A 16,915-nucleotide genomic window follows, 5' to 3' on the forward strand; every position below is an offset into this window, starting at 1 on the left:
TTATTTGACTGATCCTCTCACTGAGTGTTCAACTCTTGCTCATTTAGTCGCTTCCTCTTAGATTTAGTATGCTCCTACGATTAATACTTGTCTCTTGATTGGACATCTTATTGTCCCCCCTTTAAATGATGTTAATTCCTTAATGAAGGGGTCACTTGTTTTCTATTGTAACGAGGTTCCAAATGATAATATTGCTTGGACTGTTGTCTATAGGAGGTAGAAATGCTCTACATCTTCTCCTCTTTCTTTTTTGTGTGTTGCAAAAGAGAAGTCTTTAGTATAGGGTTGGGACCCTCATTTCCCATTGGTACTTTGCTCTGGTCAAAAGCTTTCTAGTCCCTAGTTAATTGTTTAGTTTCCCCATCTCACATCTTGTGACATTCACTTCATTTGCCTTGACAGTTGAACTGTAATGGGTTTAGGCCCTTTATGTGCTTACCTAATCAAAACATCAAATAACAATATTAAACTAATAATAATAAATAATAAAATACAAAGTGATCCTAAGAAATGGAGAAAAGGGGATGTATAGTTGAGGTGACATCCCTTGTTATATGAGCCAAGAGGGTATGCCCAAAGGCAACATGAGTAGGATAAGATAGGAGAAAGAAAATGCTATGATCAATACATGAATAAGTGCATACAAGCATGCAGGGCCATATCATGTGATACAACAAAATAAAAAAATAGGAAAGGAAAAGAATGTTATGGGTGTAGGCGTTTCTATGCATCTAGTATATGACACATGTAAGTAAATGAGATAAAACCATGCACACATAAAGGATATCAAATATATAGTCTATAAGGAAGCATCATGCATAAAAACAAATCACATTATAGTTGCTAAGAAGTATAGTAAGAGTAAGATAATTAACCTTAGAGATGGAGAACGAAAGAGGTAAGCTTAAAACAAGTGAAAAAAACATATACATATGAAGTCATGGGAGACATGCGGAAGGGAGTACAAATGAATCTAGAGTTCAAAACAAGTAAGAAAAAGGTACATCCATTATGATGTCATAGGAAATATGCATAGGGGAGTACAAATAGATCTATGATTGGAATTAGTCCCAACATGATAGAAATTATATTTTACTAAAGTAGGATGACCCTCTCCTACACTTAAAGAACAATACATCCATATGGGAAGAGATAGGATAGACTGAAAATTAATGTTATGTTTGTGTCAACATAAAAATGTGTTATGCTCTAATGCTTTGTATCATCCACATAAGATTTCCCACCATAACAAGAGTGAGTAGGGGAGAACAATATAGTGATGTAGAAGACCTTATGCTAGTAAACATGGCGAGAGAAAAGAATGTAATGCCAATATATGACTTAGAATGAGAACATGAACATGAAAGTAGTATAGGCAAATCATATGCTAGAAGTCATGAAAAAAATAAAATAATGCCATGTTAACATATGGTTGGAATAATACTAAGAGTAAGAAAATAATATAGGAAATATGAGTAAAGAGAGAATAATATATTGAGTAGGAGGGAAAGTAGTATTATAAGAAAATATCATATTAGAAAATGTAGGAAAATGAAAGTATAAGAAAGTCATATGATATAGAACATAGGGAAATACAAAAGTATGCCATGTTATTGTATGCTTCAAACTAGGATCAAGGATATGAAAGTCGTATAAGATCACATGCCAGGTAATATGAGAAACATAAAGAAATACCATGCATATAAGATCATATTCTAGAGGATGTAGGAAATGGATGATTTCAAGAAGGAAACACATAAAATATGAGCAAAGAAAGAATACTATCTTGAGTAGGAGGGAAAGGAGTATCACAAGTTTGTTCAACACAAGGAGGTTGAGAAGAAGATAGTTGTACTTGGGGGTTAAAGACAATGCTAGACTAAGTAGCTTGACAATCTTGAAAGTGATCTTCATTGGGAAAAAGAAAGGAAGGCCATGCATATAAGATCATATCCTAGAAGATGTAAGAAATGAATGATCTCAAGAAGAAAAACATAGGAAATATGAGGAAAGAAAGAATAGTGTCTTGATTAGGAGGGAAAAGAGTATTGTAAATTTGGTCAACACAAGGCGGTTGAGGAGAAGATGGTTACTTGGGGGTTATTGAAAATTCCATAGTTAGTAGGTTGACAATATGGAAAGTGATATTCATTGGCCAAAGCTCATACAAAATCTATTATTATGAAGAAAGTTAAGGATCGATGAAGACTATAAGGGACAATATACATTACAAAATCCATGTGTGGCCTAAGAGAAGGTTATTGTCATGTGCACCCAAAATAGAGCTAAAGTTTTTATTTCCAAACTAGGGGTCAATGCATGTTGTAGTTAAACGCATGCCATTTAAGACGATGATAAACCATAAATTCTTTGGATGTTCAACAAGTTACTCGTAAACCAATTTGCACAACTTCACAATTACACACGCACGCATGCACGCGCACGCGCGCGCACGCGCACACACACACACACACACACACGAGTCTTGTTAATATAATGCCAAAACAATTATTAAGGCTATACTATTAACTTAATCTATATTACTTCTCACTATTCATACCTTAATATTATGACTAAATACTAATCTATTGTTTAATAGGTTGTAGAGATATTCAAGATCATTAGCATGATCATTCATTTTAGCATAATTGCTAGTAAATTCTTATCGTTCCTTTAAGAACAACAATATTTGTTTAGTTAGGACCTTATTCTTTATTTACAATTTATTAACTAAGAGTCAAATTGCAAAAGAGAGCTAGTTATATGAATTAATACCTTTGTTAATTACTATTTAATCTTTAATAGAATGCAAAAATTGAACTCAAACAAGTTGTTTAAATAAAGCATGATTTAATTACTATTATTAACAAGAGAAATAATACACCACTATAATAATATAACTCATTTTGCTAAATCCATATTCAAGATTTACGTGTAATGTACATTTTTGTTTTACATCATGAAAAAATATGAAATAATTAATCTTCAACAATCAAAATCCATCTTTGAACAATCATTTATGCTAATGAAAAAAATTCAATATCCTATTCATAAATCTTCAATAAATGCAACTATCCATGTGAATATTAGTTTTACACTAATTAGCAATGATCCAATTTTAAGAACAATTCATTTGTCAATATACATAATTTCAGTAGTTGCTAGTTTGTTATTTAATAATAATATTTGAGAAATACAAAATTTGCAGCTTTAAGAATTAGTGTTTAATGTACCTGCACATGGTAATATTTATTAGAGAACTCCTACCACGAGTTTTGATTTCCATATATAAAATCCCCTCCTAAAAACTAAGATAGGTCCAAATGTTCTTAGACAACACAATGAGAGTAAAATAATTGAGATTATCAAGATTGAATTGTACTTATAGAGAATCCAACTTCTAGATAATAATATCCTTAATTAATACTAAAAGTAGGATTCAACCTTAACAATATCTAAACATTAAGAAGACTTAACAAGTAAACTTTATAAGCATCCAAATACAATTAATAAACCATTAACCTTGAAAGGATTTCAATAATGATATATAAACATGGCTTGTAAACACTTATCCAAGAATTCATATAAAACCATTGTAGAATAGCTCAAAGCCAATAAATTTTATCATGATTACGACATAAAATTTAATTTAATTTTAAAAATATAGAAAAAAATTGATTAGTGACTAAGGCACAAGCCAAAACCCATAGTTTTCAAATTTTTTGATAGTGATTTATAAATAACCTTTCGACTTATGTGAGGGTTGAGACCATAAAACCATTGAATTCCCACTTAGTATAGTGTAAAATAAAACACGACTCCATTAACCTACCATAGGTGGCTTCGAGAAAAAACTCTTAATTATTAATATAAACAAATAATCAAATATCATCAAGCTTTAAATAACAAACCACATCATCAAGTTATACCATGAACTAAAATTGAAATGAATCACATACATATTATATTATTAAGACAAGCCATAATAGCCAAGTGTAATAATGTCCTTAACCTAGTAGGTAAAAGTTAGATATTTCAAATAAAATGTGTTTACACTCGAGGCATGCATGTAGGAAAGTGTTAGAGTGTAAACACATTTTAGTTGAATATCTAACTTTTAGGAATGTGTTTACCTAAGCCTAAAGCCTTGAGACTCCCTAAAATCCATTTTCTAGGTTATAACTTGAACGATTTGTTATCCTCGTTTTTAGCATTAGCAAAAAATGAGGGTACCCCACATGCATGCCTCGAGACTCCCTAAAATCCATTTTAGGAATGTGTTTACCTAAGCCTAAAGCCTTGAGACTCCCTAAAATCCATTTTCTAGGTTATAACTTGAACAATTTGTTATCCTCATTTTTAGCGTTAGCAAAAAATGAGGGTACCCCACAAATTTTTTTCTCATTTTTGGTTTTCCCTGCTCTATGGTTCGCTTTACGAGAGTTTTTTTATCGTCATAAGACCATTTTTTCCCATGTTTAACACCTTTTCACTTTTATGTGAACTCTAGGTGCAAATCGGGGTTACGAACCTGATTTACACCAAGTTAGGCATTTTAGGTGTAAATCCGGTTCATAGACACGATTTTCATCTCTTTTGGTTCTTTTCACCTTTTAGGTGCAATTCGTGTTCATAGACCCGATTTACATCTCATAGATGCAAATCGGGTTTATAAACCCGAATCACACTCATTTATTGCACTTTGAGTTATTTGTGGCTCATTTGAAGAGTTGGTTTAGGAGTCTTTTTACCTTTGTTTTAAGACTTATTTATCTCTTTTTACCCTCATTTAATCTTTCCCAAGTTGATTTCATGGTTGGAGGGAGAAGATTTCGATTATACATTTCAGGTATGTATGTATTTTCCCCTTTTGTTAGGGTTTTAGAAACCTTTTTGTTCTTCCTTATTTTTTATTTTCATATGCATTCACTGGTTTTCATTACCATATTTTTCGCTTGGATCATGTGATCATAAGAGATTTCCATTATTTCTTTTGGTTATACCCTTTGGTGTTTTGGCGGGGCCGTACACCCGACATGCACCATTGAGTGGTTTGTGGCGGGTCTGCGACCTCACCACGACCCCACCTTTCCTTTTTTGTGTTATACCGAACGTTTTCAAATGCATTATGGTGTGGGCGGGGTTGCCGACCCAATGTGGTGTATGGTGGGTTTGTGACCCTGACCACACATTGTTCCCTTGCATTTTATTCTGTGGTGTTGGCTCTACAACCCTGACCAACACATGTTTTACCCTTGTTTTTTCAGTGTTCTTTCATGGTGTTTGTTGGGGCTTTAGGCTCGCCATACACCATGAACGGTGTATGGCGAGTCTACGATCCCACCCGACACCGTTTCTTTTATGCTATGGTATATGGCAGGGTTCTAAACCCGCCCTCCAACATTTCTGGTGTTCGGCGAGTCTATGAACCTGATCGACACCTCTCTACCATGTTATTTTTATGTGTAATTCATGTTTATAAACCTGAATTACACCTATTTTTTGGTTTTTTCCAAACGTAATTAGAATTTAAAAAACCCTAATTACGTTTTTTGACCCACACGTTGTAAATGTTTTTCAAAATTTATTTATTTGAATTTCATTTATCGCACACACGTAAATGGTGATTTTTCATCCAATTTACCATGGAGATATCAATTTGTCAGAAAGGGGTTTTTGGAAAACCTAATTGTTTGAAATACACTATTTTCAAAATTTGTTCAAGTCATATGAACAAAAGTGAATTGATCCAATATATTATTATAATGCTAATGTATGTCTTTTTCTTTCAGTATTATTATTATTATTATTATATCAATGACAGAGACTTCTCCAAACAAAAGAGGGATGCAATTCAAGAAGCATGACCCACATCTGATTTTTCCACCTTCTTTAGTTACTTCTTATATTGATCACATTAGAGGCACACAGATAGGTCATGTTGTTCTAGAAGAATTTAAGAAAAGAATCAAGAAACCACCTTCATATCTTGACATGCAAGCTATTATCAATAGTGGCATCCACTTAGTAGCATCTTTTCCCATGTCGGCTCAGGATCCTGAATTTGTAATGGCAATGGCAAATCATTTTGATCCATCTGACAGAAGTTTGAAGGATGAATCCAGGAAGAAATTGATTAGGTTTGATGAAGAATTCTTTGATTTAGTCTTCAAGTGTCTCAGTATTGAGATGTATATTGATATTACAATGCAATCAACTATAGCCTACTTTGATAGAAATTCAGATAAGTGTAGGCGTAATATGAATGCCAATTGTCTTAAGACCCCAAGACCTACTATTGCAAGATGGCCGAAGACTCTTCCCAGATGTGATTTCATTGAAGAGGTCAATAATTTGATAACACTTTTAAGTAGAGTTAAAGGAATTCCTACTTCTACTACTTTCTAAAATAGATGTATTAGTATATTCACGTGATTAGACAAAACAAGGAGAAGATATTTTGGGGAAAACAGATCAGTGATGCTATCTATGAACAAATCACCAAGGTTCCTACTACATGTAAGTTCTATGACTTCTTACTTGGTGTACACTGCGTCTTCAATGAGACATTTTCTTGGATTTTCTACCACTGGTGATAGGAGGCAGATTGAGGTACACAAATACTATTCCAGTTGGTTCTTGAAGAAAGTCGTAATAATTTCCAAAGAGTGAATGATGCTTTCTTTGGTTATTATATGGTTATGCTAGACAAGGAATTGTATAAGAAGAGAGTGTCTAATCATGCATGGGAAGCAGTGAATCAATATGGATGCATGTTCCTTCAGTTTCCAACCTTCACATATATCAGGGTTGGATGTTTCAATGGTGAGCTCTTTATGCTCCCTAGATACCCTTCCGACAAGATTGTATTGATGGAGCTAGCTTGTTAGATGAATGTTGTGCATGAGGCCCAATCAGGTTCTCATAAGACATGTTTGAAATTTTCTCTTTCAATTGGTAGGTATCCTATCAATTCGATCTTTAAGGCTAGGGCAATGGAGGAGGAGATGAGAAGAGTTACCATGAGGTTCTTTAAGGCTAGAAAGAACTTTGATTACAGAGGAATGAGAAATAGACTGAAGAAGACATATATACATGTGGATCGGATTGAAGATGTTTGGTTTGATTATAGGTTTGAGCATGATGTGAGAAAACTTGATTATTGCTGGTTGACAGTAGAATAGATTGAGGACTTTGGTCTTGCTGATGTTCCTAAAGATTTGGAGGAAGATGGTGATATCTTGGATCCAATGTATGAGAAGAACAAGGTTTCTTCTACTCCTTTTCTTCTCATCTAGTGGTCGCAAAATGAATGGACTTCCATCAGGGCACATTTTCAGAGGATTCTTACGAATACTAACGATTGGTTATCTTTGCATGGCGTTCCTTTAAAACCTTTCTCTTTTGCTTCTGAGGATGACATTGTTGGCCCAATGGGAAATAGATCAGAGATTAGAACCAAGAACAAATAGGATCCTTCTACTCCGACAAAGGCTCCTAAGTTGAAATTTATAGTTGGGTTTGTTGGAAACCAATAACACTGAGAGGGGGGGGGGGTGGTGAATCAATGTTATACCGGAATAAAAGATTTTAGCTTTAACAAAACATGCATACACCAACCGGTATACCAGTATAAACACAATTGAAAGAAGTAATACAACCAATAAGTCAAACATATAAATGAGAACCATAACACGCAAATTTGTATGTGGAAAACCTCAATGAGGAAAAACCAGGGTGGGATTTGTGACCCACTATATCAATTCACTGGCCATATGAAAAGATATTACAATATATGTTGGGCTTGCACTTGTACGATGGATTACAACCTAGAGAACACTACTCATCACAAAAGGAGTCTCACTGATTGCATAATAATCCAGACTACAATCCAGAGAATAGTGATTTGCTTAGTATAGCAACTCCTATGCTAGAATACAGTTCCGGTTTAAGCTCTGTCTGTTCCGGTTAAAACCTCAATACCAGAATAACCCTTACAATGAATTCCTCACATACATAGTCTCTCTGATATATTTCACATTACATTACATCCATAACCTTATACATCCATTCATTTTTCTATCTATGCATATCATATATATATATCCTATACAAGTTTATGCCTTATGTCGGCTTACAAGGATATACATAATTACATAATACATGTTGGCCTCATAACATAAATGAATAAGCATTAGACAAGTTTTTGATGCCGGATCCAATATGTGTCGGTCTTCAATACCAATATCCTTTATCATACCATGTTAGTCTGCATTGCCAATGACCAAAGAAATATACTATCTTGCCGGTGCCGGTGTAGAGTCTGTGAAGTACCTGTCGGTATACCATATGAAGCCTGAACCCAAAAACATGTTTCCATCAATGACAACATAATGAAACTTAACCAGTAGAGTGTCAATTGCCAACATGGTCTAATAAAGGTAAAACTCAAGGAGAGCCTTCGAGTTCTAATGTTCAAGAAATATCAGAGTTAAAGGTATAAAATGAACAAGAGGAGGGCGATCATCCTGATGAAGAGTCAATTCATAAACAAGAGGATGAACAAGAACAAAATGAATTGGATGTAGAGAGATGCCATGAGTAGGAATCCTTACTTCAGGTATCTTCTCCTTCATCTATGTTACATGTTTCTATTTCTACTTATGAGCCTAAGCCTCCAGTGTTCACATGTATTTCCCCTTCAAGTGTTATTCATGTATCTTCTACTAGTGCTAGTGAGTCCACTCTAGATACACCTCGTGACAATATTGAGAATGTATTTTCTGATTTTCCCTCATTGTCCGAAGTATCTGCAACCATGATGGATGATTTTGATAAATTGATGAATGAAGCAATCCCTAGATCCAATGAATCATCCCTTGAGAATCCTCCCCATGTTATTACCACGACCTCTCCTATAGTAACCACCACCGTTTAGGATTCCTTTCAATCCCTCTAAGGAGATGGTATTAGGTGAGGATGATGATACAAATTTACCTCCTTGGTTAATGCCAAATGCACCTAAAAGAAAGAAACAAGCTATTTCTCCTGAAGACTTTGATTTCACTCAGCTTGTTCCCGTGAAATCCAAGAAGGTCAAGAAAACCAAAACTTTGTTGAGGGTAAAAATTGACAAGAATAGGAATAAGTATGCTGAGATTGCTATTCCTCCTCAAGATGCTATCATTGGAAAATTTCAAGACTCAGATTATACCATTCAAAGGATTGATCTAGGTAAGAAAACTCATGATTCTGTGGCACAGGAGGCTCAGTCCGCCTTGGAGGCTTTAGTTTCCAAGTATGACGAGGATAAGGTCAAGAAAGATCAGCTTAAGGCACTAATTGAGCAACTCATCTCAATTCTTATCAAAGTGACCAAGTCTTCAGAAGTCGTTGAACCAATGGCAATTTATTTGGATGAACAAGTTGTTAAGAGAGATGAGCAGGCCGCATCAAGGAGTAGAGCCGTAGGGGAATGGATGGATCAAATGCTAAGCCAAGGTACATGACTCCCGAGTTCAGCTTGCACCATTGTCAACAACCTTGATGTTGTAAGGACAGAGGTGGATAATACCATATGAATTTCCTCCTAAGAACTTGCAACACAAGAAAAGGATTTTGAAGCCTGGTTGAAGTTTGAAGATTATGATCCTGATGACCTCATCCAAAATGGTGTCATTCCTTCACGGTGCATGTACATCAAGCAACGAGAATATTTGGAGCACTGGATGAATATTCTTGATTGCCTAGTTAAGGACACGAGGAAGGCGCAAAAAGAATGTGCTGATAAGAAAATAGTGATCGTTGCCAAAATCTGCGAAATCCCATGTGCTTTCCTTGATAAAAATGAAAAGGTGCTCAATGAAGATGAAATAATTAAAGAGTTTAGCTTACTCTTGATTGTTGAGGTTGATAGGGAAGACTTTTCTTTGTCCTTCATTGATAAATTACTTGATCTTCAATTAATTCTAGATTTTCATGATTCACTTCTAAAGAAACATAAGAAGCGTTGTACTGAGTTAGGAGATTCTATCAAAAGGGTCAAAGTAATCACCAGGAAAACCTTGGGACCTGATAGAATTCAAATGAAGAATGCTTTGCAGAAGATCAAGGAGTTCCAGAAGCGAGATTCAACTCAAGGGAATGACACTCATTCATTTCTTCATTTTTCCAATGGCATTTTATTATGTCTATTGATACTTTAGGTGCCATTTTGTAACTGCACATGTGCACCTGTTGAGTGCACAAGCCCTAAGTCAAATCGAACTCTTCTTTTGATTTAGTCATAGAATTAGTTTTAATTTCCTATTTTCATGCTGCACCCCTCTCCTATATATATGAGGGTTATTATTGTAATAAGGATCATTTTTCCATCTTTTTTATGCAACAAAACTCTACCAAAGTGAAGAGCAAATCGAGACTTGGTGTTCATTTTGTAAATTTGCAATTTAATCAAGAAAGAGAAGCTTGGCATTCAAACTTTGTTTTGAGTTCAATATTTTATATGGTATGAATGTTCTTATGTCATTGGTGTCATATGTTCTTGAATGATTAAAGTTGGGTATAATCTTGGTGTTAAAAATTGAAGAGTATTTTGAGTCTTTACAAGTAATCTTTGAGTTACTTTGAAGTTTCAATAATTGGAAATGGATTAAGGGGATAATTACTTTAAGTCTTTGATCTTTTACAAATTATCTCTAAATATTTATTTAAAAGATAGAAAGTAGAGTCTTTGTGCTATACAAACTATCTGGTTATAGTAGAATATCTTTTAATATATTCGTGAGTCTTTGAGATGACAATGTATTTGGGTTACAATGTTTGATAGGAATTTTGGTACATTGAAAGAATCTTTGTGTTCTTAAGTGTTCTAACTCCCGTCCCTAAGTCATTTTCATAAAAAGGGAAGTAATGAAAAACTTTGTTATTTCATGGACACTTTACTTCCTAAGTAAATTAGTTAATATTACTGCAAATTTTAAGTCATTTAGAGAGGAAATCTATCCTGAAAAGAGAATTAGATATAAATGGTTCTGAAAGAAGAGGACTAAGTTGTTAGTGTACCTTGGATTAGTCTAAAGTTAGAAGGTAGGAAAAATAGAAAGCAATTGCAGTAGAAAGGGGGAGCCTTCCCTGATAATTAGGAGGGCTTATATCTTGCCTTCTAAGAGATATCATCCTATGTGCTGTCATGAAACACACATTTTTTGAACCTTAATCAGTTTACAAAATTTTCACCCAACACAATTGTAGTACATCACTGCCGATCTCCGGGTCCCAAAGGGATTGTAGAATGTTGTCCCCAGTTTTGCTAGCCACTCCAGAACCCATTTCCAAGGAAAACTGTAGAACAATCTAGTGCACCCCTCCGAGACTTCGGGTCCCAAATGGATTTAAGGATAAAAAAATTATATTCTTGAGAACTCCAAAGACTCTTTGTCTGAGTAAGAATAAATGCAAGTATAGAATATCCTTCCTACATTTCGAGTCTTGGATGGATCTCTTGACCAGATAAAAAAAACCTTGATATTCCTGCAATCCCAATCCCTACCTTCTATCCTCCCAAAACTCAAAATCTTGCAATTATTTAAAAAGTATAGAAAAATAGAGTAAATTAATAGATTTCAATGATTTTTCTTAGTATGTATAATAACCTTTGGCCCTGTTGGTAAATAGATTTGTCACTGCGGTTGTTTATCTGAAACTGATCTCGTTTGCCCGATGAGCAGTGACAAACATTCCAATAGTTGGAGAGATCATTCTGTGAAACACGATCTTCCTCTGCGTTTGAGAGGGGCAGCTCCCTCGTATGATAGGGGTGTTTATAATTTTCATGTACTTTTAACCTTAAAGTACATAAAGGAGAAAACATAGAACTTAAACAAGATTAATAACAGAAAACCTACTAGAAGACATACAAACACCAAGTAGGATTCCATAAATGATAACAATCACGAAAGGGGTTACAACCAAAAAGGTTAGTCATGCAACAATGATGAAAGAAGTACAATAAACCTCGACACATGAAGAGACAGGTTGTACCAGCACATGCAAGTGAAGATACCATGAAATGATGTGTTTCATCAATAGATTTCACCAATACATAAAGGGATTACTAATTCAACATACAAGAAATTAATAATGATAACTCATGAGTACATTCAAGACACACGAACTTAACGCATTCTTCATTATCCTTTTTGAAAATATACATGCTCAAAAATCCCTTAATACAAAGGTATGAACATCAAAAGATCTCACTTAGTTTCTCTACAAAATTCTGCAGAGTTTTCTCCTTTGTAAGAGTCCCCCCCTTTTAATTACAAATTGCCTTCCATTTATACGCTCTCTCTGATAACTAATTAGTAACCACCCGGTAACTACCTTTACATTTTTGAGTTAGAAACTACTTGGTTTTTGCAAAAAAAAGTTTAGTTAGAAACTACTCAACTTTTATACAAAAATAGTCAATTTCATAACCTTTGACTAAAGTATGACAAAATTCATAATTTCCAAAAGATAACTTAAAACCAAGTTATTGATTTTGTCGGAATGACCATTATGTATTCTCTTAACTTGTGAATCGTGCTTTCTAACTGCGTTTGCTAAGCGAATTTCCTTTCTATGAACATAATTCCTTCTTGAATAATAATGGGAAAGCTTGCATTAAGTATGACTAATTCTCTTTCCTTCATTTTCTTTGTCACCTTTCATATCTCAACAAGCATCTTGGGAAAAATACTTGTCATCGCAAATCACCCCACACATTAGCTATAAAGAAGAAACATCTTTCATATAGGTTCTCTGCAACATTTTAAAGATGAAAACCTTTGAAAATGATGTAGATATCACCTAAGACATGGGTTCTGTTGGGTCTCAAATCAACAGATTGGATAGGTTCTAAGGAAATGCCAACTCCTATGATCAAACCCTCCAATTGACTTGGCCAACTTATAGAGTGAACCTATTTGGTTACTAACTCTCTCACTTTAGGCTCTGCAGGACCTAGGCGGGTATACCTACTCACTAGTTGTTCCTTCAACTAATGCTTTTTATAGCAGATTTAGTGTCTTAATATGATGTCTCCTAGTCTCAGAATGGCATAAGTTTCTTAAACAAACTGACTTCAGATGTGTGTATTGATCTATGTATCTTACAAAAGTATATATGTTACACTTTGGCTAAATTACCTACTATACCTAGTCTACTAATCCTAATGCTTAAAAGTAAAGGGTAACTGGTATGGTTAAAGGGTTTGTTTACAAATGATCAGTGCCTTTCCTCTTATTTGGGCTATAGAGTCTTATATTTCTTCAGGTCTTATTGTGTAAACTTATGAGACAATTTTTAAACCCACCCCCTCTCGACGAGTCTGTCAGTTACTGTTTCTTATGAGCTCTACTTCAATGTCTATATTGTAAACCGCTTGAATGAATTTAACCCTAACTTTAAGAGACCATCCAAGGAAGAAATACAGGAAACAATTACAATTCACAAGTAAATCTTTTTTGATCCAAATCTACAATATGAAACACAAAATTTCACTAGAAGAACACAAATAACCTTATCTCCTTTAGATAATATCACAAGCAACTGCCTTCTGAAAATATGTTAACTCTCAACATATATGAGAAAGAAAATGCAACTGGTTATTTTTTATAAAAAGTTTAAAAGTACAAAATTGCCTCCACCTCTTGTCTCTCTTCCTTCTCTCTTTACATTTTACATCACACGTATATATGTGTTTGAATGGTTTTCATACCCCTTTAGGTGAAAAGACACCCCCCTTTTAAATAAAAATAATTCCAAATCCCGAAATTGCCTTAGTTTATGTAATTAATTGTCACTTTACAAGTTGTTTAGGCATATTAGAGGTATTTTAAGGCTATTTTATGGGTATATAATGGATAAATGGTCTTTAAATGATGTAAATACCCCCTTTGGTGCTTCACACTCCATTTTTTATGCCCATTATTGTGTTTATGTTATGGTTTCATATTGTGCAACAAATATAAAATATATTACTTGTACCTATTCAATATATATATTTAGAATTTTTCTTGCTCCTTGTCTTGGAATTTGGAATTCTAAAAATTGCAAATTTTAGGGTTCCAACAGGTTCCATTGAAGATGACATCTCGGCTTTCATTCACTTGTTTGACTACCTCTTAGCTTGTGAGATGCTCTCATAGTAATTTCTGCTCTCAAATAATAACACACCTGTAATCTTCCCAAGACCTTCATTTGCCATGCCAATTTCAACGTTTTATTCACATATGAGTTGAAGGCACCAAGAAAACCCGTCCATGCTATAGGATTAAAATATGATGTGTATTGATTCAAATATTTGGAGAGATTCCTTAGGAACTCCATATTGGCACATTCGTAATAGTTGCAATGCTTCAACGCGCTGATGGACATCCATACTTAGCGCAGAGACTACAATCTTTTCAACAAGTCCACTTCGTGAAGAACCTTTCAATCATTGTCTTCATTGAGGAATTTTCTTTTTAATTGCTCACATGTTGAGTCTATATTTCTGCATGTTCTATGCAGGCCAAGAATGAAGGAATTGTGACATGGCTATTTGCCTTGAAATGAGTACATATCTCCACAAGACATTCTATCAAACAAGTCATGTGGCTTGTTTAATGAGTTCACAAATGCGTTGTGTATTTTGCAACTATAATGTTTGATAAAAATCCCTGTGATATTTGTGTATTCATTACCCTCCATGAGTGGACATATCTTCCACATATTTTATTAATTCTCCCTACATTCAGATCATGGCACACCAAGAGACCACGCTGCGTGAGGTACCAACGACAAGTGATTTGTATGCTTGGTTTGTGATCTCACATTTGCACCTTCATTTCTACCCACTTGCAATCATTGCAGTCCATATTTGGCATGTTGTCTTATCACAAAATTCAAACTACAATGCTTCACAAAAATGGATTTGCGCCTCCATATTGTCATTTCTTGGAGTCATTCTGTAATGCCCCGCCAGGAAACCTTGAAGGGATTAAGCCATAACACAAGAATAGAGTGCAATAATTTTTTTTTTTTAAAGTTACACCATAAAGATACAACAAGATATCAAAGATTCAGATTACATAGCGGAAGACATCAACTAACACCTAAAGAGTTTCCCAACGAGATTACTTAAATTTCACAATTCACTTAACTCACACAATTAATCCAATAAGCTGATTATCTTAATAACGAGATAATTCTTAATCAGGATAATTTCTTTCAAAAGATGGAAATATAAAATTCACAAGATAAGGTTCATCCATTAAGATCTATTCATAATCCTCATTCAAGCTTTTCATTAAAATACAAGCCATGCATCTAATATTCTAACACACTAGAATTTCATCATAAACATATGAGATCTTCCATACACACTTAATTTCCTTAATAATGATTGAATATAATCCATTATCCTAAGCTACATTCTTTCATATTCCAATTTACTGCATTCAAGAAAGGACTGCATATAAGCATTTAAAGTTAATTCCATCTTATCCACTTATACATTCTAACATAAGCTATTCATACATGATAAATTGAATAAGGGAAACATAAGAGAATAACATCACATAACACCATAATGATCTCGGAGTTCACCCCTAAAGGGCTACATCTCCGGGTCTGCTCAACTGCAAGACCCCTCTGATAATTAATAAAGTTAAGAATACATGAGGTTTTCATAATTACAATCCTGCCATCAAGGCGAAACATAAACAATATACAAGCGACCGCATCGGTCAATAAATACATAAACGATCCTTGAAAAGGAAAGGATCCAGCTGAACAAAATCAAAGCTAATAAAAAGGTCCATTAGAGCACCCAAAAAACTGAGTCATCACCACCCAAGGTTTAACATGAAACCAGATACTCACAAGGGCATAGACAATAGGACGACCCACAAAACGTGCTCCTAACAGGACAAAACGACAACACACTAGCGAACGTAGGGACAAGTGTCATCACACAACCTGGTATGGTTACCATGGCAGGTCTTCATAGGTCCCGACCCCATACACTGGGTTACCCTGGCAACCTAATCCGAACATCCGGCCCATCCAAGCCTTATGTGGACCCACACATCCTCTCGTGAAGACAAGGATGATGGTTTGCCATTTCAGGCCTTCTCACAACATGTCGAGTCTGTGTTAGCACTCGTCCCATGTGTGAGACACAATTATCTTACTTAGAGATTAACATTCTAATCTACTGTTAGGTTATCACTTATTAGACTCACTTTCGATGGGTTACCCAACAGCCACTTTGGGCGCGGCCCCCAATCGAAAGCCACTTTCCCATACGACACTAGACTATTCTCAAGCAACCTCGGACATCAAGGACACACATGGTCAAGCCAACGAAATTCAAAAAGGAGGGAATAACCATCTGGTCAAACATGACTCAAAAGAGGTACACTACTGACGGTACTCTAACCAGAGACCTGACCAACTATGGTCAACCACAAATCATCATTCGACACCCACACAAAGGATATGACCAATTACGACACTACCACAAAACAACAGTCATCTCGGAACCGAGGACTGAAACAGGTTCCCCAAATCAATCCATACGACAGGGTCCTATCAAACAAAGCACGACTTGCCATTATTTAAACAAAAGCGAATACAAAAATTAAACTCGCATAGGTAATAACCGGAAAAGACAATATTTTCCCATATTAATTTAAACATAAAAGCTGATCCAATTCTCTAATTGATCTAAGTTTTCAAAAAAAACATCGACAGAAAAACCATCGTTATCAGGTGAGTACAATATCACAATCTCCATGGTCCATTCGCCTATGTCTCAAAACAGAGGAAGATTATAACTATACCATTTATTTTACAAATTGAAATTACCATTAACTCACCAACATTC

The sequence above is a fragment of the Cryptomeria japonica genome, chromosome 8 (assembly GCF_030272615.1).
Source record: "Cryptomeria japonica chromosome 8, Sugi_1.0, whole genome shotgun sequence".
Taxonomy (NCBI): domain Eukaryota; kingdom Viridiplantae; phylum Streptophyta; class Pinopsida; order Cupressales; family Cupressaceae; genus Cryptomeria; species Cryptomeria japonica.